This window comes from Pseudophryne corroboree, chromosome 2 (assembly GCF_028390025.1).
Source record: "Pseudophryne corroboree isolate aPseCor3 chromosome 2, aPseCor3.hap2, whole genome shotgun sequence".
Taxonomy (NCBI): Eukaryota; Metazoa; Chordata; class Amphibia; order Anura; family Myobatrachidae; genus Pseudophryne; species Pseudophryne corroboree.
In genome coordinates, this window is record NC_086445.1 from 406,877,870 (window position 1) to 406,904,680 (window position 26,811).

At 46.1% G+C, this 26,811-nt stretch overlaps 1 long non-coding RNA gene across 1 annotated transcript in view; it reads left to right on the top strand.

Moving 5' to 3' along the window:
- Positions 1–1,223: 1,223 nt before the first annotated feature.
- The window catches only part of LOC135050839 (uncharacterized), a 164,901-nt gene continuing 139,313 nt past the window's right edge, over positions 1,224–26,811 (top strand). The window contains exon 1 of the long non-coding RNA XR_010241865.1: positions 1,224–1,410. This is a non-coding gene — a long non-coding RNA (uncharacterized LOC135050839). The remainder of the gene's footprint in view (positions 1,411–26,811) is intronic.

Consider the following 26,811-nt stretch of genomic DNA (forward strand, 5'->3'; position numbering starts at 1 on the left):
CATCAGGAAAAAGTCAGAAAAACGGCCGAAAACTGATGTTTTTCGGACCAGATGTTTTAACGGGGATAATTTGATATCCCCCATTGTGTTATATAACTCCAGAAACATAATGGAGAACAAAAATTTGGAGAATAAAATAGGGAAAGATCAAGAACCACTTCCTCCTAGTGCTGAAGCTGCTGCCACTAGCCATGACATAGACGATGAAATGCCATCAACGTCGTCTGCCAAGGCCAATGCCCATTGTGATAGTAGAGGGCATGTCAAATCCAAAAAGCCAAAGTTCAGTAAAAAGACCCAAAAAAAGAAATTTAAATGGTCTGAGGAGAAATGTAAACTTGCCAATATGCCATTTACGACACATATGTTCATGACTAGTGGTTCAGCTTCACATGAAGATGGAAGCCCTCATAACTGAGGCCTTGGCACTTATGTTGGTGTTAGACGTGCGTCCGGTATCTGCCATTAGTGCAGTGGGATTTAGACAACTGATGGAGGTATTGTGTCCCTGGTACCAAATCCCATGTAGATTTCACTTCACTAGGCAGGCAATAGCGAGATTTTGCCATTTAATTCCAGTGATTTGGATGTATAATTATTAATTACAGTGATCTTGCCAATTAATTCCAATGATTTGGACGTATAATTACTAATTACAGTGATCTTGCCAATAAATGCCAATAATTTGGACGTATAATTCCAGTGATTTTGCAAATTAATTCCAGTGATTTGAACGTATAATTACTAATTACAGTTACCTTGCCAATTAATTCCAGTGATTTGGACATATAATTACAGTGATTTTGCCAATTAATTCCAGTGATTTGAACGTATAATTGTTAATTACAGTGATCTTGCCAATTAATTCCAGTGTGTCAGGAATCTGCATTTTCCATCACGTCACTTACCAGTGCTCTGATTTACTGGCCTCCGGAGGTCACATCCTAAGCCTGGCAGCGTATTCTATGATTGCCTGCAATGCGCAGAGACTCTCTCCAGTGTGTACCCCGCCTGCCATACAGCATGTACCCCAATGTACTCTCACCATCTCCAGAGTATGGGCGCCGCCATGACACCTGCAGTCAGCTGACTTGGTGCTATCCACTCCTGGGCATTGGGCGCTCACGTGACTTGATTCTCCAATCCCTGCTGACCAGGGGGTATATACTCAGAGTTCCTGCTCAGTATCATTGCCTTGGACAACGCGTCACATCCTGTGAACAGGCGTCTCCTGGCTTCAGTCCTCTGTCTTCAGAGATTTTCCTGTGTATTGGTCCAGTGGAACTACAGGTCCCAGCGTTTCCAGGTCCAGTTTCCAGTCTCCAGTCTTCGAACTCCTGTTTCCAGCGATCTACTATTTCTGGCATCTCCAAGTTGTCTCCCTGTTCCAGTATTCCTGTGGAACTACAGGTACCAGCATTCACTTCAGCTTTCCTATGAGTCACTTGCAGTGTACAAGTTCTCCTGGTTCCTGTGTTCCTGTTTCCAGTAGTTTCATTGTTGTCATTCCTTTATTTCACCTTCAGTCTTCAGTATTCTCAGAACTCCAGCCAGTCTGCCACAACAACTTGCAGTAAGAAACTTTCTTCAGGTGTTCTTTCATTACTCAGCCTGTGCACCTAATTACCAGCATCTAGCATTGTGCATTGCATTCATCACTTAACAACTTGCTGTGTTATAGGCCATACACACTGGCTGACAATCTTCAAAGATATGAACGATCTTGTTCATTATTGAACGAGATAATGTTCATATCTTTGAGTGTGGAGTCACCAACGATGAACGATGCACGGCCCCGCGCTCGTTCATCGCTGGTGCTCCATCGGCTGTGCATGCAGGCCAATATGGGTGAGATCGTCCATATTTGCCTGCACTTGTATGGAGCCGGGTGATGGTGGGAATGTGAAGAAACTTCACTCCCCCGTCACTGCCCCCCCCCCACCGCCGGGTCACCCGTCTGCTGTATCGGCGGTCGGGCAGCTCAGCGGCGGATCGCCGTGTCTGTAGGGCCCATTAGAACTGTCTCCTGCTAGGGCCTTGCTTGGCTTAAAGACATGTGCTTCTACAGAGACTGTGTGCTTTGATTGCTATTCATTATATACCGGAGTTCTGTTTGCTACATCTGATTTCATTATTGCCTTTACCGTTATATCAAGTTTAAAGTTCATCTTCATTGTTCATTTGTTACCAGTGACTTTTGAAACATTATTTTATCGGATTAAGTTATCATTCATTATTCCTGTCATCAGGGCCGGACTGGGACTAAAAATAGGCCCTGGCATTTTTGAAGCACACAGGCCCACCTCGGCGACTCCTCCCCTTAGTATTCCTGACTCCTCATACTTCTTAGTCTATGCTCTTACAAATATAATTAATATTATAACAACATACAAGGGTACATCATTCTCTATTAAAATACACACAACCAGTGGTTGAAGTGGAAATTTTTAAGTGGGGGTATGGAAAAATGAAAGTTGCAATTAAGCGCGCGCTGAAGGCGTGCGCGCTCCGGAAAAGGGGGCGTGGTCACTCAAAAGGGGGCGTGTTCTTCAGTGTAGTTTACCACACCATATACCCCCTATTCAAATTATGCACCACAATAGTAGGACCCCTTATACTATCTAGTACTGGCGTCTCTTTCACAGTATGAGCCAATATTCACATTATACCACAAGGTATGAGCCAAAATTCACATTATAGCACCCGGTATGAACCAAAATTCAAATTACAGCACCCAAAATGAGCCGAAATTCACATTATAGCACACAGAATGAGCCGAAATTCACATTATAGCACACAGAATGAGCCGAAATTCACATTGTAGCACACAGAATGAGCCGAAATTCACATTATAGCACACAGAGTGAGCCAAAATTCACATTACAGCACACGGAATGAGCCGAAATTTGCATTATAGCACACAGAATGAGCTGAAATTCACATTGTAGCACACTAAATGAGCCGAAATTCACATTATGCCACATGGAATGAGACAAAATTCAGGGAGAGTGACAGCAGGGACAGGGAAAGTGACAGCAGGGACACAGGGACAGGGAGAGTGACAGAGGGACAGGGAAAGTGACAGCAGGGACATAGGGACAGGGAGAGTGACAGAGGGACAGGGAAAGTGACAGCAGGGACATAGGGACAGGGAGAGTGACAGAGGGACAGGGAAAGTGACAGCAGGGACATAGGGACAGGGAGAGTGACAGAGGGACAGGGAAAGTGACAGCAGGGACATAGGGACAGGGAGAGTGACAGAGGGACAGGAAAAGTGACAGCAAGGACATAGGGAGAGTGACAGAGGGACAAGGAAAGTGACAGCAGGGACATAGGGACAGGGAGAGTGACAGAGGGACAGGGAGAGTGACAGGGAAAGTGACAGCAGGGACATAGGGACAGGGAGAGTGACAGAGGGACAGGGAGAGTGACAGGGAAAGTGACAGCAAGGACATAGGGACAGGGAGAGTGACGGAGGGACAGGGAGAGTGACGGAGGGACAGGGAAAGTGACAGTAGGGACAGGGAGAGTGATAGAGAGAGGGACAGCAAGGGCATACAGTAGGGACTAGAGAGAGAGAAAGGCAGCAGCAGGGCCGGCTCGAGGCATGTTCGACTCGAGCGGCCGCGCAGGGCGCCACCCTTAATGGGCGCCGTGCGCTGGCGCCGCCATGTCGGAGCCTGGAGCCGGCCCTGATCTCCCCTGCTGTCCCGGCTGACACTGCTGTGTGCGCCGCCGCTGTGTGCACTATGCGGCGCCGGCGTCTGATGTCAGACACCGGCGCCGCTCAGCGCGCGCAGACAGCACAGACAGCGGGCGCGCACAGCAGCACTCCCCCTCCCTCGGCACAGCAGGTACTGGGGGCATATGTGGCACTGTGGGGGGCATTTATCTGGCACTGTGGGGGGCATTTATCTGGCACTGTGGGTGGCATTTATCTGGCACTGTGGGTGGCATTTATCTGGCACTGTGGGGGCATTTATCTGGCACTGTGGGGGGCATTTATCTGGCACTGTAGGGGGCATTTATCTGGCACTGTGGGGGCATTCATTTATCTGGCACTGTGGGGGGCATTCATTTATCTGGCACTGCGGGGGGACGGGACATTTATCTGTGCACTGTGAGGGGGCATTAATGTATCTGGCACTGTGGGGGCATTTCTGGCACTGTGGGGGCATTTCTGGCACTGTGGGGGCATATCTGCGCTGTGGGGGCATTTATGTATCTGCACTGTGGGGGCATGTATGTATCTGGCACTGTGGGGGCATTTCTGTATCTGGCACTGGGGGGGCATATCGGCACTGTGGGGGTATTTATGTATCTGGCACTGTGGGGGTATATCTGCACTGTGGGGGCACTTATTTATCTGGCACTGGGGGCATTTATTTATCTGGCACTGTGGGGGCATTTATTTATCTGGCACTGTGGGGGGCATTTATTTATCTGGCACTGTGGGGGCATATCTGGCACTGGGGGCATTAATGTATCTGGCACTGTGGGGGCATTAATGTATCTGACACTGTGGGGGGCAATAATGCATCTGGCACTGGGGGCATTTATGCATCTGGCAATGTGTGGGCATTTATGTATCTGGCACTGGGGGCATTTATGTATCTGGCCCTGTGGGGGCATATCTGGCACTGTGGGGGCATTTTTTAGTGATGAGCACCGGAAATTTTTCGGGTTTTGTGTTTTGGTTTTGGGTTCGGTTCCTCGGCCGTGTTTTGGGTTCGAACGCGTTTTGGCAAAACCTCACCGAATTTTTTTTGTCGGATTCGGGTGTGTTTTGGATTCGGGTGTTTTTTTCAAAAAACCCTAAAAAACAACTTAAATCATAGAATTTGGGGTTCATTTTGATCCCAGAGTATTATTAACCTCAATAACCATAATTTCCACTCATTTTCAGTCTATTCTGAACACCTCACACCTCACAATATTATTTTTAGTCCTAAAATTTGCACCGAGGTCGCTGGATGGCTAAGCTAAGCGACCCAAGTGGCCGACACAAACACCTGGCCCATCTAGGAGTGGCACTGCAGTGTCACGCAGGATGGCCCTTCCAAAAAACACTCCCCAAACAGCACATGACGCAAAGAAAAAAAGAGGCGCAATTGGGTTGCTGTGTGAGTAAGCTAAGCGACCCTAGTGGCCGACACAAACACCTGGCCCATCTAGGAGTGGCACTGCAGTGTCACGCAGGATGGCCCTTCCAAAAAACACTCCCCAAACAGCACATGACGCAAAGAAACAAAGAGGCGCAATGAGGTAGCTGTGTGAGTAAGCTAAGCGACCCTAGTGGCCGACACAAACACCTGGCCCATCTAGGAGTGGCACTGCAGTGTCACGCAGGATGGCCCTTCCAAAAAACACTCCCCAAACAGCACATGACGCAAATAAAAAAAGAGGCGCAATGAGGTAGCTGTGTGAGTAAGCTAAGCGACCCTAGTGGCCGACACAAACACCTGGCCCATCTAGGAGTGGCACTGCAGTGTCACGCAGGATGGCCCTTCCAAAAAACACTCCCCAAACAGCACATGACGCAAAGAAAAAAAAGAGGCGCAATGAGGTAGCTGTGTGAGTAAGCTAAGCGACCCTAGTTGCCGACACAAACACCTGGCCCATATAGGAGTGGCACTGCAGTGTCACGCAGGATGGCCCTTCCAAAAAACACCCCCCAAACAGCACATGACGCAAAGAAAAATGAAAGAAAAAAGAGGTGCAAGATGGAATTGTCCTTGGGCCCTCCCACCCACCCTTATGTTGTATAAACAGGACATGCACACTTTAACCAACCCATCATTTCAGTGACAGGGTCTGCCACACGACTGTGACTGAAATGACGGGTTGGTTTGGACCCCCACCAAAAAAGAAGCAATTAATCTCTCCTTGCACAAACTGGCTCTACAGAGGCAAGATGTCCACCTCATCATCATCCTCCGATATATCACCGTGTACATCCCCCTCCTCACAGATTATCAATTCGTCCCCACTGGAATCCACCATCACAGCTCCCTGTGTACTTTGTGGAGGCAATTGCTGCTGGTCAATGTCTCCACGGAGGAATTGATTATAATTCATTTTAATGAACATCATCTTCACCACATTTTCTGGATGTAACCTCGTACGCCGATTGCTGACAAGGTGAGCGGCGGCACTAAACACTCTTTCGGAGTACACACTTGTGGGAGAGCAACTTAGGTAGAATAAAGCCAGTTTGTGCAAGGGCCTCTAAATTGCCTCTTTTTCCTGCCAGTATAAGTACGGACTGTCTGACGTGCCTACTTGGATGCGGTCACTCATATAATCCTCCACCATTCTTTCAATGGGGAGAGAATCATATGCAGTGACAGTAGACGACATGTCCGTAATCGTTGTCAGGTCCTTCAGTCCGGACCAGATGTCAGCATCAGCAGTCGCTCCAGACTGCCCTGCATCACCGCCAGCGGGTGGGCTCGGAATTCTGAGCCTTTTCCTCGCACCCACAGTTGCGGGAGAATGTGAAGGAGGAGATGTTGACAGGTCGCGTTCCGCTTGACTTGACAATTTTGTCACCAGCAGTTCTTTGAACCCCAGCAGACTTGTGTCTGCCGGAAAGAGAGATCCAAGGTAGGTTTTAAATCTAGGATCGAGCACGGTGGCCAAAATGTAGTGCTCTGATTTCAACAGATTGACCACCCGTGAATTCTTGTTAAGCGAATTAAGGGCTCCATCCACAAGTCCCACATGCCTAGCGGAATCGCTCTGTGTTAGCTCCTCCTTCAATGTCTCCAGCTTCTTCTGCAAAAGCCTGATGAGGGGAATGACCTGACTCAGGCTGGCAGTGTCTGAACTGACTTCACGTGTGGCAAGTTCAAAAGGTTGCAGAACCTTGCACAACGTTGAAATCATTCTCCACTGCGCTTGAGACAGGTGCATTCCACCTCCTATATCGTGCTCAGTTGTATAGGCTTGAATGGCCTTTTGCTGCTCCTCCAACCTCTGAAGCATATATAGGGTTGAATTCCACCTCGTTACCACTTCTTGCTTCAGATGATGGCAGGGCAGGTTCAGGCGTTTTTGGTGGTGCTCCAGTCTTCTGTACGTGGCGCCTGTACGCCGAAAGTGTCCCGCAATTCTTCTGGCCACCGACAGCATCTCTTGCACGCCCCTCTCGTTTTTTAAATAATTCTGCACCACCAAATTCAAGGTATGTGCAAAACATGGGACGTGCTGGAATTTGCCCATATTTAATGCACACACAATATTGCTGGCATTGTCCGATGCCACAAATCCACAGGAGAGTCCAATTGGGGTAAGCCATTCTGCGATGATCTTCCTCAGTTGCCGTAAGAGGTTTTTAGCTGTGTGCGTATTCTGGAAAGCGGTGATACAAAGCGTAGCCTGCCTAGGAAAGAGTTGGCGTTTGCGAGATGCTGCTACTGGTGCCGCCGCTGCTGTTCTTGCGGCGGGAGTCCATACATCTACCCAGTGGGCTGTCACAGTCATATAGTCCTGAGCCTGCCCTGCTCCACTTGTCCACATGTCCGTGGTTAAGTGGACATTGGGTACAACTGCATTTTTTAGGACACTGGTGAGTCTTTTTCTGAGGTCTGTGTACATTTTCGGTATCGCCTGCCTAGAGAAATGGAACCTAGATGGTATTTGGTACTGGGGACACAGTACCTCCAACAAGTCTCTAGTTGCCTCTGCAGTAATGATGGATACCGGAACCACGTTTCTCACCGCCCAGGATGCCAAGGCCTCAGTTATCCGCTTTGCAACAGGATGACTGCTGTGATATTTCATCTTCCTCGCAAAGGACTGTTGGACAGTCAATTGCTTGGTGGAAGTAGTAAAAGTGGTCTTACGAGTACGACTTCCCCTCTGGGATGACCATCGACTCCCAGCAGCAACAACAGCAGCGCCAGCAGCAGTAGGCGTTACACGCAAGGATGCATCGGAGGAATCCCAGGCAGGAGAGGACTCGTCAGAATTGCCAGTGACATGGCCTGCAGGACTATTGGCATTCCTGGGGAAGGAGGAAATTGACACTGAGGGAGTTGGTGGGGTGGTTTGCGTGAGCTTGGTTACAAGAGGAAGGGATTTACTGGTCAGTGGACTGCTTCCGCTGTCGCCCAAAGTTTTTGAACTTGTCACTGACTTATGATGAATGCGCTGCAGGTGACGTACAAGGGAGGATGTTCCGAGGTGGTTAACGTCCTTACCCCTACTTATTACAGCTTGACAAAGGCAACACACGGCTTGACAAATGTTGTCCGCATTTCTGTTGAAATACTTCCACACCGAAGAGCTGATTTTTTTGGTATTTTCACCAGGCATGTCAATGGCCCTATTCCTCCCACGGACAACAGGTGTCTCCCCGGGTGCCTGACTTAAACAAACCACCTCACCATCAGAATCCTCCTGGTCAATTTCCTCCCCAGCGCCAGCAACACCCATATCCTCCTCATCCTGGTGTACTTCAACACTGACATCTTCAATCTGACTATCAGGAACTGGACTGCGGGTGCTCCTTCCAGCACTTGCAGGGGGCGTGCAAATGGTGGAAGGCGCATGCTCTTCACGTCCAGTGTTGGGAAGGTCAGGCATCGCAAACGACACAATTGGACTCTCCTTGTGGATTTGTGATTTCGAAGAACGCACAGTTCTTTGCTGTGCTTTTGTCAGCTTGAGTCTTTTCATTTTTCTAGCGAGAGGCTGAGTGCTTCCATCCTCATGTGAAGCTGAACCACTAGCCATGAACATAGGCCAGGGCCTCAGCCGTTCCTTGCCACTCCGTGTGGTAAATGGCATATTGGCAAGTTTACGCTTCTCCTCTGACAATTTTATTTTAGATTTTTGAGTCCTTTTTTTACTGATATTTGGTGTTTTGGATTTTACATGCTCTGTACTATGACATTGGGCATCGGCCTTGGCAGACGACGTTGCTGGCATTTCATCGTCTCGGCCATGACTAGTGGCAGCAGCTTCAGCACGAGGTGGAAGTCGATCTTGATCTTTCCCTATTTTTGGAACCTCAACATTTTTGTTCTCCATATTTTAATAGGCACAACTAAAAGGCACCTCAGGTAAACAATGGAGATGGATACTAGTATACTTATGGATGGACGAGCGACTGCCGACACAGAGGTAGCTACAGCCGTGGACTACCGTACTGCGTCTGCTGCAGTGCTAATATAGACTGGATGATAATGATATAAAAAATATATATATATATCACTACTGCAGCCGGACAGGTATATATTATATAATGACGGACCTGCTGGACACTGTCAGCAGCACTGCAGACTCCTAAAGTAAGCTACTAGTAGTATCAAGAAGATAGAAAAAAAAAAAAAACACCACAGGTAGGTGGTATACAATTATGGATGGACGAGCGACTGCCGACACAGAGGTAGCTACAGCCGTGGACTACCGTACTGCATCTGCTGCTAATATAGACTGGATGATAATGATATAAAAAATATATATATATCACTACTGCAGCCGGACAGGTATATATTATATAATGACGGACCTGCTGGACACTGTCAGCAGCACTGCAGACTCCTAAAGTAAGCTACTAGTAGTATCAAGAAGATAGAAAAAAAAAAACACCACAGGTAGGTGGTATACAATTATGGATGGACGAGCGACTGCCGACACAGAGGTAGCTACAGCCGTGGACTACCGTACTGCGTCTGCTGCTAATATAGACTGGATGATAATGATATAAAAAATATATATATATATATATCACTACTGCAGCCGGACAGGTATATATTATATAATGACGGACCTGCTGGACACTGTCAGCAGCACTGCAGACTCCTAAAGTAAGCTACTAGTAGTATCAAGAAGATAGAAAAAAAAACACCACAGGTAGGTGGTATACAATTATGGATGGACGAGCGACTGCCGACACAGAGGTAGCTACAGCCGTGGACTACCGCACTGCGTCTGCTGCTAATATAGACTGGATGATAATGATATAAAAAAAATATATATATATCACTACTGCAGCCGGACAGGTATATATTATATAATGACGGACCTGCTGGACACTGTCGGCAGCACTGCAGACTCCTAAAGTAAGCTACTAGTAGTATCAAGAAGATAGAAAAAAAAACACCACAGGTAGGTGGTATACAATTATGGATGGACGAGCGACTGCCGACACAGAGGTAGCTACAGCCGTGGACTACCGTACTGCGTCTGCTGCTAATATAGACTGGATGATAATGATATAAAAAATATATATATATCACTACTGCAGCCAGACAGGTATATATTATATAATTAATGACGGACCTGCTGGACACTGTCAGCAGAATGCGTTTATAGAATAAAAACACCACACGACGAGTGTTTAACTTTTTCAGGCAGACAATCACAATATACTGGTGGTCAGACAGTGGTCACTGGTCAGTCACACTGGCAGTGGCACTCTGGCAGCAAAAGTGTGCACTGTTAAATAATATGTACTCCTGCTACTGCTCCCCAGTCTCCCCCACAATTAAGCTGTGTGAGCACTGAGCACTCAGCACAGTCAGATATACATAGATGATGCAGCACACTGAGGCTGAGCACAGATATGGTATACTGTTACTGTGTCACTGTGTATCGTTTTTTTTCAGGCAGAGAACGGATTATATTAAATAATAATATAATAAAAAAACTGCACTGGTGGTCACTGGTCAGTCACTAGTAAACTCTGCACTCTCTGAGTACTCCTAAGCTCCAGTAAATCAAGTGTCTCACTCTCACTCTCTCTCTTCTAATCTAAATGGAGAGGACGCCAGCCACGTCCTCTCCCTATGAATCTCAATGCACGTGTGAAAATGGCGGCGACGCGCGGCTCCTTATATAGAATCCGAGTCTTGCAATTGAATACGAGCCTCGCGAGAATCCGACAGCGGGATGATGACGTTCGGGCGCGCTCGGGTTAGCCGAGCAAGGCGGGAAGATCCGAGTCTGCCTCGGATCCGTGTAAAAAGGCTGAAGTTCGGGGGGGTTCGGATTCCGAGGAACCGAACCCGCTCATCACTAGCATTTTTATATATGGCACTGTGGGGACATATCTGGCACTGTGTGGGCATTTTTATATCTGGCACTGTGGGGGCACTTATGTATCTGGCACTGTGGGGGCACTTATGTATCTGGCACTGTGGGGGGCATATCTGCACTGTGGAGGCATTTATGTATCTGGCACTGTGGGGGGCATATCTGCACTGTGGAGGCATTTATGTATCTGGTACTTTGGGGGCATTTATGTATCTGAACTGTGGGTGCATATCTGGCACTGTGTGGCCATTTATGTAGATGGCACTGCTGGGGGGGGCATGTCACGTGTAGCTGGCACTGCTGGGGAGCATGTCGCGTGTAGCTGGCACTGCTGGGGGGCATGTCGCGTGTAGCTGGCACTGCTGGGGGGCATGTCGCGTGTAGCTGGCACTGCTGGGGGGCATGTCGCGTGTAGCTGGCACTGCTGGGGGGCATGTCACGTGTAGCTGGCACTGCTGGGGGGCATGTCACGTGTAGCTGGCACTGCTGGGGAGCATGTTATGTAGTGTTCCTGCTAGGCGTCTGTGGCTAGGCAATGTGTCTCGGTTATCTCCCTGGTGCAATGTGTCTCAGTGCTGTGCCTGGCGCAAAGTGTATAGGAGGTTCTACCTGGTGCAGTGTGTATTAGCTGCACTACTGTGTGGTGTAATGCAAATTGCCACTATTATGTGGCCACGTACCTTCCCCACGAAGTAACTCCCCTTAATTTTTGCTGCGCGCCTTCGGCGCGCACTGTCCGTGCTTTGACATATAGGTATGGGAACAACAAGCATTATGTACATCATTTTGCCCTCCTAACTTAAAAATGTGCCCTCCCTGTGATCAGCACCATGCCCTAAAAAGTGAACACTATCATGTGTAGCTGGCACTGCTGGGGGGCATGTCATGTGTAGCTGGCACTGCTGCGGGGCATGTCATGTGTAGCTGGCACTGCTGTGGGGCATGTCATGTGTAGCTGGCACTGCACATTATGTGTATCTGGCACTATACTGGAGACATTATGTGTAAGGAACACTACTGTGGCTATGTGTAAGGCTGCTAATTGTGTGAAAATATGTTTATAGTTTGATGATGTGAAGTTACGAGGCCACGCCCACTTTCCCAGAGGCCACACCCACTTTTCCGGGAACGCGCGCGCCTTTGGCGCGCGCATGGGGGGGGCGCTTTTAAATTTTCTCGCTCAGGGTGCTAGTAGGCCTGGAGCCGGCCCTGGGCAGCAGGGTAAGATTACCTATTTAGCAGAGGATGCTGTGGTGGATGAGGAGGCTGTGATCGGCGCGGGGCGGAGGAGGCTGTGGGCCTCGAAGATGGTGCGGAGGAGAAGGCTGTGGGAGCTGGCGGAGGTGCAGAGAAGGACTGAGCACACAGGTCTGTCCAGTTTAGCTCCTCACTGTATGCCCATCTAGAGCAAGGCAATCTATATTTTAAAGCCAAACAGAGAACGAGAGAGAGAGAGAGGTGAGGACAAGAGAGAGATAGGTGGGGACAAGTGAGAGAAAGGTGGGGACGAGAGATAGAGAGAGCACGAGAGGTGAGGACGAGAGAGAGAGGGAGAGGTGAGGACAAGTAGGAGAGAGGCCAAGGCCTAAGAGAGAGGTGAGGGCATGAGAGAGAGGGAGAGGGGAGTGCAAAAGAGAGGTGTGGACGAGAGAGAGTGAGAGAGGTGAGGACAGAAGAGAGTAAAAGAGGTGAGGACAAGAGAGACAGAGGTGAGAATGAGAGAGAGTGCGTGAGAGAGGTATGGACAAGAAAGAGAGAGAGGCAAGGACAAGAAAGAGAGGGAGGGAGGTGAGGACGAGATAGAGAGAGAGAAAGGTGATGACAAAAGATAGTGTGAGAAAGGTGCAGACAGAGAGAGAGGTCGGGACTTGAGAGAGAGTGAGGGGTGAGGGCAAGAGACAAAGGACGGGAGAGAGAGAGGTGAGGACAAGAGAGAGGGATGGGGTGAGAGGTGGGGACAAGAGAGTGAGAGAGAGGTGAGGACAGAGAGAGAGAGGGTGAGAACAATAGAGAGATATTGAGAGACAGACAGCCATGGCATGGGTATACCCATACTCACCTTGGTGGGAGGCAGCGCTCTCCCTGCAGTGCTGGTGCTGCAGCTGACCATGTGCTGTGGTGCTGCTGTGGCCGGGTTCCAGGACTGCATGGGTGGCATGTCTCCTCCTCAGGGCCAGGGGCTCAGGCAGGCTGTAAACTGGGTGATTGTGGGCGGACACCGTGCTGCTGCTCCTAGGACTTCTCTCCCCCATAGCCGCTCCCAGAATGCTCTGTGCTATGACGATAGAAAGAGAGAGGGGTGAGGCAAAAGGGGGGTGAAAACAAGAGATAGAGAAGTGAGGGCAAAAGAGGTGGTAAAGCTGAGAGAGAGGTGAGGATAAAAGATAGTGAGGACTAGAGAGAGGGGGAGTGAGGACAAAAGAAGGAGAGGGGGTGAGGACAAAAGAAAGAGAGATGTGGATGGGAGAGAGGGGGGAGGAAAAGAGAGCGGGTGAGGACAAAAGAGAGATAGAGAGAGGTGAGGATAAGAGGGGGGGTGAGAACAAAAGAGAGAGGCGAGGACAAGAAAGACAGAGAGAGGTAAGGACTAGAGAGAGGTAAGGACTAGAGGGAGGGGGAGTGAGGACAAAAGAGAGGTGAGGACAAAAGAAAGAGAGGGGGTGAGGAAAAAAAAGAGGGGGTGAGGACAAAAGAAAAAGAGAGGGGGTGTGTACAAAAAAGAGGGGGTGAGGACAAAACAAAGAGAGTGGGGGGTGTACAAAAAGAGAGGGGGTGTGGACAAAAAAGAGGGGGTGAGGACAAAAGAGAGAGGGGGTGTGGACAAAAAATAGAGGGGGTAGGGATAAAAGAAAGAGAGGGGGGTGGGGACAAAAAAGAGAGAGGGAAGTGGATGGGAGAGAGGGATGTGGATGGGAGAGAGGGGTGAGGAAAAGAGAGGTGAAGAGACAGAGAGAGGGTTAGGATAAAAGAGATAGAAGTGAGAACAAGAGAGGGGGGGGTGAGATAAAAAGAGAGAGGTGAGGACAAGAGAGGGGGGTGAGAACAAAAGAGAGAGGTGAGGACAAGAGGGGGGGTGAGAACAAAAGACAGAGGTGAGGACAAGAGAGAGGGGGGGGTGAGAACAAGAGAGAGGGGGGGATGAGAACAAGAGAGGTGAGAACGAAAGAAAGAGAGAGAGAGAGAGAGAGAGAGGGTTGGGGGGGTGAGGACAGAGAGATGGAGAGAGGGAGGAATCAGCCAGTGCATGTATACATTCGCACTCACCTTGGCCAGGGGACAGCACTCTCCCTGCAGTGCTGATGCTGCAGCTGGCCATGTGTGTGCTGCTGCTGGGGCCGGGATCTGCATGGTTGTGGGACTCCTCCTCAGGGGCTCAGGCAGGCAGCAGACATGGTCCTTGCGTGTAATACACACCATGCTGGGGCGGCTGCTGCTGCTGCTCCCCGGCCTTTTCCCATCACCGCAGCTGCTCCCAGAATGCTGTGCGCGATGACGTCGCACCCCCATCGGCATTCTGGGAAGGTGGGACGAAAGCGGAGAGGACTTTTCCGCGGAGCACAGCGGCCGCAGCGAGGAGGTGGGAGTGTCAAGAGGGAGGGGTTGCAGCTGCCAGACAGGCCCACCTGGCCATCGGCCCTTCTGGCATGTGCCAGAAGTGCCAGATGGCCAGTCCGGCCCTGCCTGTCATCAGTTATATCAGTTACTCTCCAATCAACAATTGTTTTCACTCCTCTGTTTATCAGTTGTTCACTTGCTGTGTTATCCCGGTGTGATAATAAATATCAAGCGCACATGCGCAGGACTTTTCTTCACTCTCCCCGTTTCCTCTATCACACCTACACTGACCCACTAGTGCCCCCTCCGAGGACAGACAAAGCTACAGACCTGACAGTGATTTGGATGTATAATTACAGTGATTTTGCCAATTAATTCCAGTGATTTGGACGTATAATAATTAATTCCAGTGATCTTGGCAATTAATTCCAGTGATTTGGACGTATAATAACAGTGCTCTTGCCAATTAATTCCAGTGATTTGGACGTTTAATTATTAATTACAGTGATCTTGCCAATTAATTCCAGTGATTTGGACGTATAATTACAGTTGGAATTGTTTGTGTCGCTTGGCTTAGTCATACAGCTACCTCATTGCACCTCTTCGACATCTTTGCATGAGGTGCTGTTTGGGGCCTAGTTTTTGAAAAGTGCCATCCTGTGTGACACTGCTGAATGAGTCCAGGGGTACTGCTGTATTAGTCCTGGGGTACTGCTGTATAAGTCCACCAATTGCAGATTTTTTTAAAAGTGACTGGCACGTGCTGGAGATGCTCTCAGTGGACCAAACAATTGCAGCTCACTCTCGACATTCAGCCACTGCGTGACACTACTAGATGGGCTAGGTGGTTGTGATGCTTAGCTTAGTCATACAGCAACCGCAGTGCACCTTTTTTTCTTTTTGTATCATGTGCTGTTAGGGGCCTTTTTTTGATATCTGCCCTCCTGTCTGCCACTGCAGTGCCACGCCTAGATGGGCCAATTGTTTGTGTCGCTTGGCTTAGTCATACAGCAAACTTGGTGCACCTTTTTTTTTTTCTTTGCATTATGTGCTGTTAGGGGCCTTTTTTTTTATATCTGCCCTTCTGTCTGTCTCTGCAGTGCCATGCCTAGATGGGCCAATTGTTTCTGTCGCTTAGCTTAGTCATACAACTACTTCATTGCAATTATTTTTCTTCTTTGCATGATGTGCTCTTTGGGGCCTTTTTTTATATCTGCCCTCCTGTCTGACACTGCAGTGCCATTCCTAGATGGGCCAGGGGTTTGTGTTGTCCACTTGTGTTGCTTAGCTTAGTTATCCAGCAACCTCGGTGCAACCTTTTGGCCTAAAAACAATATTATGAGGTGTGAGGTGTTCAGAATAGATGGGAAATGAGTGGAAATGATTGTTATTGAGGTTAATAATACCGTAGGAGCAAAATTACCACCAAATTCTGTGATTTTAGCGGTTTTTATGGTTGTTGTTTTTTTCAAAAATCATCCAGGTCCAAAACCAAAACACAAAAGGGTGGTTTTGGCAAAACCAAGCCAAAACCAAAACATGAAAGTGGAAGTAGAACCAAAACCAAAACACAAAACACGAAAAGTGACAGCCGCACATCTCTAAATATGGACATGCCCCCTTTTCGTGTGCATGCTGGAGGCTCGTGCACAATGACCCGATCCCCACATTCCAAATGTTGCACTTTAGAGCCTCTTTATACTTAAGTACCCAGAGTCCACCAAAGCTTTAATTCAGTTCTGGTTGGAGCAGTGGGCAGTGCTAGAAGGAGAGGGCATGGACAGAAAAAGATACCTACCCTTGGAGATACTGGCTGGGCTAGTGTATCATAAGCATTGAGGATAAAGGACTGAGAAAAATTTAGATCCTTTCTGGTTCATCCACCCTCTTGAGCACCAATCTGGGAGAATTTGGGAATGATACTTAGAGGAAGGTGGTGACTTCAAGGCTATCATAGGGTTGGTAATGAAGAGACAGTGTGGAGATAGCAGAATAATGTCTGGCTGTAGCAGCTCACCATACCCTAAAGTGGCCTTTCTGAGTACTGCTGTGTATCACTGGACTTGTACGGCAGTAGCACTGGCATGATACGGCAGCATCACTGGACTTATACGGCAGTATCACTGGACTGGATTTATACGGCAGTACCACTGGATTTATACGGCAGTACCAATGGACATATACGGAAGTATCCCTGGAATAATATAACAGTACCGCTGGATTTATTGGCAGTATCACTGGAATTATATGGCAGTACCACTAGACTGGATTTATATGGCAGTATCACTGGAATTATACGGCAGTACCACTGGACTTATAGGGTAGTACCTCTGGACTGGATTTATACAGCAGTATCTCTGGACTTACACAGCAGTACCACTGGACATATACGGCAGTATCACTGGACTTGTACGGCAGTAGCACTGGCATGATACGGCAGCATCACTGGACTTATAAGGCAGTATCACTGGACTGGATTTATATGGCAGTACCACTGGAATTATTTGGCATTACCACTTGACATATACGGCAGTATAACTGGATTTATATGGCAGTACCATCGGACTGGATATATACAGCAATATCACTGGACATATACGGCAGTATCACTGGACATATACGGCAGTATCACTGGAATTATATGGCAGTATCACTGGACTTATATGGCAGTATCACTGGACTGGATTTATACGCCAGCACCACTGCATTTATATGGCAGAACCACTGGACATATATGGCAGTATCACTGGACTGGATTTATACGGCAGTACCTCTGGATTTATACGGCAGTACCTCTGGATTTATACGGCAGTACCACTGGATTTATACGGCAGTACCACTGGATTTATACGGCAGTAGCACTGGATTTATACGGCAGTACCACTGGACTGGATTTATACGTCAGTATCACTGGACTTATATGGCAGTACCACTGGACTTATAGGGCAGTACCTCTGGACTGGATTTATACAGCAGTATCTCTGGACTTACACAGCAGTACCACTGGACATATACGGCAGTATCACTGGACTTGTACGGCAGTAGCACTGGACTGGATTTATACGGCAGTACCACTGGATTTATACGCCAGTACCACTGGACATATACGGAAGTATCACTGGAATAATATAACAGTACCGCTGGATTTATTGGCAGTATCACTGGAATTATATGGCACTACCACTGGACTGGATTTATATGGCAGTATCACTGGACTTATACGGCAGTACCACTGGACTTATGGGGCAGTACCTCTGGACTGGATTTATACGGCAGTATCACTGAACATATACAGCAGTACCACTGGAATTATACAGCAGCATCACTGGACTTATACGGCAGTATCACTGGATTTATATGGCAGTATCACTGGACTGGATTTATTCGGCAGTACCACTGGATTTATACGGCAGTACCAATGGACATATACGGCAGTACCAATGGACATATACGGCAATATCACTGGACTTATATGGCAGTTCCACTGGACTTATATGGCAGAACCTCTGGACTGGATTTATATGGCAGTATCACTGGACTTACTGACGTATATGTTCAGTGGTACTGCCGTATAAATCCTGTGGTACTGCCATATAAATCCATTCCAGTGATACTGCCATATAAGTCCAGTGATACTGCCGTATATGTTCAGTGGTACTGCTGTGTATCACTGGACTTATACGGCAGCATCACTGGACTTATACGGCAGCATCACTGGACTTATACGGCAGTATCACTGGACTTATACGGCAGTATCACTGGAATGGATTTATATGGCAGTACCACTGGATTTATACGGCAGTACCACTGGACATATACGCAGTATCCCTGAAATAATATGGCAGTACCGCTGGACTTATACGGCAGTATCACTGGAATGGATTTATATGGCAGTACCACTGGACATATACGCAGTATCCCTGGAATAATATGGCAGTACCGCTGGACTTATACGGCAGTATCACTGGATTTATATGTCGGTACTACTGGACTGGATTTATATGGCAGTATCACTGGACTTATATGGCAGTTCCACTGGACTTATACGGCAGTACCACTGGACTGGATTTATACGCCAGTACCACTGGACATATACGGCAGTATCACTGGATTGGTTTTTTACGGCAGTACCACTGGACATATATACGGCAGAATCACTGGATTTATATGGCATTACCACTGGACATATACGGCAGTATCACTGGATTTATACATCAGTAGCACTGGATTTATATGGCAGTACCACTGGACTTATATGGCAGTATCACTGGACTTATACGGCAGTGCCTCTGGACTGGATTTATACGGCAGTATCACTGTACTTACGCAGTAGTACCACTGGAATTATTTGGCAGTATCACTAGACTTATACGACAGTATCACTGGACTTATATGGCAGTATCACTGGACTGGATTTATACGGCAGTACCACTGGATTTATACAGCAGTACCACTGGACATATACGGCAGTATCACTGGAATAATATGGCAATACCGCTGGACTTATACGGCAGTATCACTGGACATATATGGTAGTATCACTGGATTTATACGACAGTACCACTGGACATATATGGCAGTATCACTGGACTGGACATATACAGCAGTATCACTGGATTTATACGGTAGTACCGCTGGACATATACGACAGTATCACTGGAGTCATATACGGTAGTATCACTGGATTTATACGACAGTGCCACTGGACATATACGCAGTATCCCTGGAATAATATGGCAGTACCGCTGGACTTATACGGCAGTATCCCTGGAATGGATTTATATGGCAGTACCACTGGATTTATACGGCAGTACCACTGGACATATACGCAGTATCCCTGGAATAATATGGCAGTACCGCTGGACTTATACGGCAGTATCACTGGATTTATATGTCAGTACTACTGGACTGGATTTATATGGCAGTATCACTGGACTTATATGGCAGTTCCACTGGACTTATACGGCAGTATCACTGGATTTATATGTCAGTACTACTGGACTGGATTTATATGGCAGTATCACTGGACTTATATGGCAGTTCCACTGGACTTATACGGCAGTACCACTGGACTGGATTTATACGCCAGTACCACTGGACATATACGGCAGTATCACTGGATTGGTTTTATACGGCAGTACCACTGGACATATATAGGGCAGAATCACTGGATTTATACCGCATTACCACTGGACATATACGGCAGTAGCACTGGATTTATATGGCAGTACCACTGGACTTATATGGCAGTATCACTGGACTTATACGGCAGTGCCTCTGGACTGGATTTATACGGCAGTATCACTGTACTTACACAGCGGTACCACTGGAATTATTTGGCAGTATCACTAGACTTATACGACAGTATCACTGGACTTATATGGCAGTATCACTGGACTGGATTTATACGGCAGTACCACTGGATTTATACAGCAGTACCACTGGACATATACGACAGTATCACTGGATTTATACGGTAGTACCGCTGGACATATACGACAGTATCACTGGAGTTATATGTCAGTACCACTGGTCATATATGGTAGTATCACTAGATTTATACGGCAGTATCACTGGACATATACGGCAGTACCACTGGACTTATACAGTAGCACCACTGGACTTATACAGCAGCACAGGGACACCACCTGTGGACTGATGCAGGACAACACAGCACCACTGCAATGGACTGGACTTATACAGAAGCACTGGACATATGGCAGCAGAGGACACCACCACTGTGACTGGACTGATGCAGCACAAGACACCACCACTGTACTGATGCAGCACAACACAGCACCACTGCACTGGACTTATACAGCAGCAATGGACATATGGCAGCATAAGACACTACACTGGACTGAACAACACAGGACAGCACTGGAATCGCCACCCCACTTTCCCTCCCGCACAGACACTGAGGACAGAGACACGTCCTCTCGTTACACTCTCCGATACTGGAGTTAAAATGGCGGCGACGCGCGGCTCCTTATATGGAATCCAAAACCCGTGAGAATCCGACAGCAACATGATGACGTTTTGCCTCGTTCTGGTTTCCGAGTCAGGCGGGAAAACCTGAGACGGGCTCGGATATAAATATATGTATCATAAACAATAAATCCCTATTTCAAGCAGCCGAAGCACCACGCATGCTGAAAATAAATATATATATATGCAGTGGTTGAAGTGGTAATTTTGAAGTGGGGGTAAGGAAAATTGAAAGGGGTATAGTGTCCACTTCAGGGTGCAAAAAAGGGGCTTGGCAAGTCACAAGGGGCATGCACTTAAGAGGCACAGGATGAGAGGGAGGGCACTTGGTGGAAGAAGGCCTGAGGGGGATGGGGGCATTGGGTGAGGTTGGGGATGCAGGGTGAGAGGAGGACATATTGGGGAGAGGACAGAGGAAGCGGGGATGCTGGTGGGAGAGAATGCAGGGTGAGAGGGAGATGCAGGGTGAGAGGGGGAAACAGAGTGGGAGAGGATGCAGGATGATGCAGGATGAGAGGGGGATGCAGCGTGTGAGTAGGACACATTGTGGAGAGGGACAGAGAAAGACGGGGGATGAAGGATGGGAGAGGGGCACCAGGTGAGAGGGTTGATGCAGGGTAGGAGGAAGATATATTGGGGAGAGGGATAGAGGAAGAGGGTTTTGCTGGATGGGAGAGAATGCAGAGTGACAGGGGGGATGCAGGGTGAGAGGGGGTGCATGGTGGGAGAGGACGCAGGGTGAGAGGGGGTGCAGGGTGGGAGAGGATGCAGGGTGAGAGGGGGGTGCAGGGTGAGAGTAGGACATATTGGGGAGAGGGACAAAGGAAGAGGGGGGATGCAGGATTGGAGAGGGGCACCAGGTAAGAGGGGGGATACAGGGAGGGAGGGAGGAGGATATATTGGGGAGAGTGACAGAGGAAGAGGTGGTTGCTGGGTGGAAGAGAATGCAGGGTGAGAGGGGGGTGCAGGGTAGGAGAGGACGCAAGGTTAGGGGGGGGTGCAGGGTGGGAGAGGGACATATTGGGGATTGTAATTACAGCAAGTCGAATGGTATGGCACTCCTAGTGACTCATTTTAATCATACGCATGTCGGCAGCTTCATTGGCAACGTTTCAATGCCTTTATTGTGGCATTTTCGTCAGGGGATTGTAATTAAATATTAAATCCTGTTGCCTACCAGTCAACAGCTGCAGGTACAAGGGCTCTGGCGACACTAGTGACGACAGCCGAGCACATCACACATGTACACCTGGCGGGGCTCCGACGGTACTAGTGACGACAGCCGGGCACCCCACGCGGGTGTCCGGCGGGGCTCCGGCAGGGAAGGAGAGCCGGGTGTTCCCCACGTGGGCGCTGAGCAGGGACCGGATCAGCATCCTGTTTGTGCAGCAGGCTGGCCACTTCCACGGCCTCCTGCTGCACTCTTTTTCATTCAATAACAAAAAAAAAACAATTCCGGATCAGTGGAAACGAAGTGCCGGTATGCTATACTACTGCATACTGGCCCACTTCGACCACTGGATATATGTCTTTAAACAATGCTAGTGGATCTCCTCTATTGAAGTAGTAAAAAATGAATTTAAAAAAATCCAGATTCCTGGCCAGGAAATGATGATAAAGGAGGAAAATTATTATTCCCGGTATCTAGTTAGCCCACTCACATACAGTACATGTTCTACCACGGCGTCTCCCGACTCCTGGTACATTTCCTTTTAGAAAAGCAGCCTTTTCCAGAGTACTCAATACCGTATGTCTCCTGTAAACAGCATGTGGTGATGGGCTGGTTGGGATGTTGTTGGCAAAGGTCAAAAGGTACTTACACATTTCTCTGCCTGTGTTAGTAATCAGCGGCTTCATCAGATGTCAGACGCATAGTATTGAGTACTCTTGATAAGGCTGCCTTTCTAAAAGGAAAAGTACCAGGGGCTGGGAGACGCCGTGGCAGAACCTGTGTGTGAGTGGGCTAATTATGGTGGTTATTTTGAGTTGATTGCACGTAGCAACTTTTTGCTGCTCGTGCGATCAACTTGATGCCGCCTATGGGGGAGTGTATTTTAGCATAGCAGGGCTGCGATCGCTTGTGCAGCCCTGCTATGCTAAAAAAGTTTTGTGCAGAACAAGACCAGCCCTGCACCTACTTACCAAGTGCAACGGATCCAGCGATGAAGGTTCCGACTATGACATCAGACATCCACCCTCCAAACGCCTGGACACGCGTGTGTTCACCTTACCATGCCCGGGAAACGGTGAGTAGATGCCCCGATCCTCCTTCCCACTGTCAATCTTCTTGCGATCCGGCCTGCGATTGCTTTCTTCAGTCCTGGAGTCGTTGCCCAGTGACTGGCGTCGCTGGGCAACGACGCACAAGCGCAATGCAGGCGCCGCGCAGCTGCAGTTCTGACCTGTCCGCAGCAAAGAACCGCTGTGTGTGAACAGGTCGGAATGACCCCCCTATATACCGGGAATAATACTTTCTCCCCATTAATAGGGAATCTGGACTTTTCTAAATAAATGTATTACTACAGGTTGAGTATCCCATATCCAAATATCCGAAATACGGAATATTCCGAAATACGGACTTTTTGAGTGAGAGTGAGATAGTGAATCTTTTGTTTTTTGATGGGTCAATGTACACAAACTTTATTTAATAAACACAGTTATTAAAAATATTGTATTAAATGACCTTCAGGCTGTGTGTATAAGGTGTATATGAAACATAAATGAATTGTGTGAATGTAGATACACTTTGTTTAATGCACAAAGTTATAAAAAATATTGGCTAAAATAACCTTCAGGCTGTGTGTATAAGGCGTATATAAAACATAAATGCATTCTGTGCTTAGATTTAGGTCCCATCGCCATTTTATCTGATTATGGTATGCAATTATTCCAAAATACGGAAAAATCCGATATCCAAAATACCTCTGGTCCCAAGCATTTTGGATAAGGGATACTCAACCTGTACCTCAATAGAGGAAACCCGCAAGCATTGTACATAAATTAGTATAGTTATATGTAAAGACATATATCTATATTAATTTATGTCCTAAAGTGACTTGTGCAATGGATCCTAATGGAAGTTATTTAGAGCATGTGTGGTGCTCCAGCTGCTTGAAGTAGGGATTTATTGTTTGATACATATATTTTATATATATATATATATATATATATATATATATATTTTTTTTTTTTTTTTTAAACATATTTATACGTTCATGCCGGCCAGTGTGGTATTATTTGAATATTGTTAATTTTATTGAGCTAATTAAATAATTAATTTAGTAGTGCTGTCTTGTTTGTTTGTACTTGATACCTCCTGATGACACGAATGAAACAATCAGCACATGACTGCTCTGTTCTGCTGCTTCCTCTTTTAGACCTACTCCCATTCCCTCTGCTGACTGCTTTCTGCCCTGCCCGATGCTCCTGCATGACATGGAACTCAATGAATGAACTAAGGCGCTGCAGAACTCTTGTGGCGTCATATAAATAAAAGATAATAAATAAAATAAATATGTGGTTGTGCGTAATACATATTGGTCCAAACCCAATGAACATATGAGGGTGAACAAACATAGAAGTTCTAAGGTTTACTTGCCTTTTATTCAAAACTGTTTTCCTGCAGCCCTACATATTATTCCCTAATTACAGGTATATATATATATATATATATATACACTGTATAAATATATATATATATATATATATATATATATATATAATATTGTCTTCCTTCTAACTTGAAAAGTAAGCCATGCAGTACAGAAGATTCACCCCACACATTATAGAAGAGAAAAGGAAAGATTGATATTTCCCATGTTTGAACACTGCAGTATGCAAGTGATGATCTGCTACTTCAGTTGTTAACCTACCAGAGGTACTCTTCTTAGAAGTATGGGTCAAAATGACTTTCTCACGCTCAGGTTTTATAATTCCACAAACTTTGAACATAAATTTCAATCTCACATTCATGGAAAAGGTTCTCTTCCAAAGTGTTCTCTGATCTATCATTATATGAAAATACACTGAGGATATTAAACATATACTGGAAATTGTTGATATTAAACATTGCAAACTGTCTTTTAACTAAGCGTTATTGTGCATGACTAATCAGTCACAATAACATCACATGTATGTGTCACCAGACTTAAAGGTTAGGCTTATTAGACTGCAGGTGCATGTTGTTTACTTGGCTTTATAAAAGGGTCTGCATATGCCCAAGCCTGTCAGTGTGTTATTGGAGCATCACAGTGCTGTATAACTGTACAGTGCTTAGCACAAGAGAGACTGGTATCGTATCATATTGCCAGCTGTTTATCTTCTATCAACTGCATCCTGTTAACTTCAATAAAACATACTCTTGATTTGGAATCAACATGTGGACTAACCTCCTTGTTCACATCCGCTATGCCCTACCAATTTGTACCCATCTGCAAAAAGAAGGAGGAAACAAAATAACTGATACACATTTATATTTGTGCTTATCAAATTGTTTATTGCAACAATTTCTCCTGTATTACAATATTATTATAATCTTTAAAAAGGTTTCTATGTGGTAATACAAAATGATGTTTGTTGAATTATAGTGCCTTAGAGATACACAAAAAATTGTTTTCAATGAATTTACCTTTCTGACAAATTTGGTGACTTCTCTCAAGTTTATATTTGGGCTGATTTCAACATTTCCAAAACATGTATACTATACAGTAATTCCTAAGTTACTGCGGATGATATAGTATACAGGGACATACAATATGCATTGTTTATTTGTCATCAGCTTTAGAATTTCACAGTGCTGCCAGAACATTCCTGTACATGGAACAACTGTGTACATCTTGTTTGCATACAGTACTTTGCATTTAGTGCATATGGATTATGTAGGATATAATATACCTATTTCTTCATTGTAACTAATAAGGATTTTACCTACACATTTCCACAAACCTGCACATGAAAAATGTACACCCTTGTTTTTATTGTAGATTTGAGAAAGAAAAAGCAAGAATATACAATAGTATATTATATCTTGGGTCACTAACAATAATTTTACTGTATCATATCTGCTCAAATGTCTCATTTGGTTACATTACATTTAAGTTGATATTATATATCTAAAACAGACTACTGTTATTTCATCCCTTAAATGTTTCTGACATTTGAGACATATCAATTAATCTCCATTGGTTTAATAAACCATCCAAGAGCTGTCTTTTTGCCCATATCAAATAACATACTGAAAGTACTGTGCTTTTCACTGTGTTAGTTGACATAAAATACAGATTTATATTTAGTAAATGAATTCAGAAAGTAGAAGAGATGTAGCTCAGGATACTAGTATAGCTAAATATACGCCTATTTCTTAACTCTCCATATGTTTGTAACATGCACAATGTGTACAGTATTTAAATGCATAGCGCTGATACACAGCGACACCTAATGGCTGATTCATATATCACAATGCCTATTGATGTGAACCTACACTAATATAATACAATTGCATAATTAACTGACTTTCAATCCTATATTGATGATATAATTGAATAACTAATTGGCTATAATTCCAGGATTAACAATTTGTGGCATGGAATTTATGCAACATTATTTAAATCATATCTTATCTATAGATTTGCAAGATGAAATGTAACCAAATATTAAACAATATTGTCCTAATTACAAAATTATATTTTATTTCAATGAAAAGCATTTATTACTGGCCAGAGCTACTGAATAAACACTTTTAGTTGCTTCTATGTTATATCCTTATTGTATGGTTCTAACCTTTTATGTCACTTTAAGGGTGCTTACTTTTGTGGTCACCATGTTGTTACATTCATATTGGCCAATACTAAAATCTAAAAGTCGTATTCTAGATACAGCCTAAGTTGAATATAAAGTCACATTACAGCTCAGGAGTTAGTTACTAAGCATTAACAAATTATGGGTTAGATTTATCAAATCTTGGAGGGAGATAATGTGGAGAAAGATACATTATCAACCAATCAGCTTCTAACTGACATGTTACAGGCTGTATTTGAAAAACAGGAGCTGATTGGTTGGTACTTTATCTCTCCCCATTTTATGTCTCTCCAAGCCTTGCATAAAGCTGAGCCATAGCCTGTAACATGATAGAAGCTGATTGTTTGGTACTTTATCTCTCTTAAATTTATCTCTTTAGCTCAAAGCTTTGATAAATCTCCCTCTACTGTATATCAGTTTAAGTCAGAC